Genomic DNA, 1,936 nt, shown 5'->3' with positions numbered 1-1,936 from the left:
AATCTGGAGCCACTGCAATGAATCCTATCACTACCATCAATGGCAAAAAGAAATATGGCACCAACCATTCCTCTTACAACTCTCTCTCTACTCAACTGGATTCAATAATCCATTGCAATCACCACATAGAACTCAGTATACTCATAGTTATGGGATTATTACGGAAGTCAACAGGTTACAGTTCAGGGTCAGAAATGCTCAGGGCACAGTAAATTGCTGATAAATGCCCATAGAACACAACCTGAAGGCACTCAGCTCTATCACTGTGGGTTAGTAAACCTAATTTGTCCACTAAGTGCCTATTGTTGTTAAGTGCCTTCAAGTCAGTTCGACTAGTTGCGATGCTGTATAGGGTTTTGGACAAGCAGCTGGTGGGTTTGAACTGATGACATTGTTGTTCACAGTGCTTATAGGCACCTCAATATACAAGCAAGAATTCTTGCCTGTGTCATTGAGCTTTAAGTGTGCCATGGGTTGGGAAGGTCATTTCTCTGCCATGTGTTATGGTTGTTAGTTCTACAGCTGTTGCTCCTCTACCACTCTTCTGGTGTCACAGCTTTCTGTGCTTAAGTTGAGGAGGTTCAATGTGCACAAACCCCAGGGTCCAAAGAACACACTTCACTTCTTCTTCTTCTTTGATAGTTTGAAATCCCCCTTTCTGCTTCTGAGATAACTCATCTTATACCCATGCTAAAGTTCCAAGTTTGGTGAGCATTACAATCTATGAATAAGGAACCCTGGTAGTTTTGTGGATTAGGAGCAGGGTTGGTAACGGTAAGGTCAGTAATTTGAATCTACAAGTCACTCCTCAGGACAAAGATTAGGCTTTCTGTTCCTGTAAGGATTTACAGCCTTGGAACCTATGGTGTTAAGTGCTGTCGAGTCAATTCTGACCCATAGCAACCCTGCTTAAGATTTCCAAGGAGCAGCTGGTGAGCTTGAACCACCCACTTTGCAGTACAAATGACTTTGCAGTCTGACACATTAGCCCACAGTGCCACACCAGGACTCCTATACAGGGTCATTTTTACAACCGCCTCAGTGGCACACAACCACTACCACCAGCAGAGACTATAGGTAGAAGAGCTATTAGATATTTCAATACACCATAGGGTTCTTCCTCTTTTTCACCGACCCTCTACTTTACCAAACATGATGTTCTTCTCCAGGGAATAATCTCTCCTGACGTAATGTCTGAAGTATTAGAGACAAAGGCATGCTATCCTGGCTTCTAAGGAAAACTCTTACAACACAGAATATGTTTACTACAAAGTATTTCTTTTTATGCAGATTTGTTTGTTCTTCTCGCAGTCCTGTGGTATAATGAAATATCTATCTCTTCTAATCATAATTGGTAATGCCCACCAAACAACTTTTCTGTCCTGCTGAGTCTGGGTAAGAAAAAGTGGAAGAAGATACTGATAAGATAACATGATAGCTATGGATGCAAGCAGAGTTAATTGTAATGTAAAGATGTCAGTTTAAGGACTAAGGTTCACCTACCCAAACCATGGTCTTCTCAATAGCATCATATACATATGCATGTGAAAGTTGAACAATGAATAAGGAAGTCCATAGAAGAATTGATGCATTTGAGTTATATTGTTAGAGAAGAATATTGAAAGTACTACAGACTGCTAGAAGAACAAACAAATATATGTTGGAAGAAGTACAGCCAGCATGATTCTTGAAAGCCAGAAGGGCAAGACTTCATCTCTTATATTTTGGACATGTTATCAGGAGGGGCCAGTCCCTGGAGAAAGACATCATAATTGGTAAAGCAGAGCGTTGGTAAAGCAGAGCGTCAGAGAGAAAAGTAAGACATCCCCAATAAGATGGATAGACACAGAGTTATCAGCAATGAGCTCAAACTCAACAACAGTTGTGATGATAGCACAGGATTGTTGTTGTTGTTAAGTGCAGTCGAGTCAGTTCC

Source organism: Chrysochloris asiatica, unplaced genomic scaffold (genome assembly GCF_000296735.1).
Source record: "Chrysochloris asiatica unplaced genomic scaffold, ChrAsi1.0 scaffold00089, whole genome shotgun sequence".
Lineage (NCBI taxonomy): Eukaryota > Metazoa > Chordata > Mammalia > Afrosoricida > Chrysochloridae > Chrysochloris > Chrysochloris asiatica.
Note: the sequence above shows the minus strand (reverse complement) of the source record.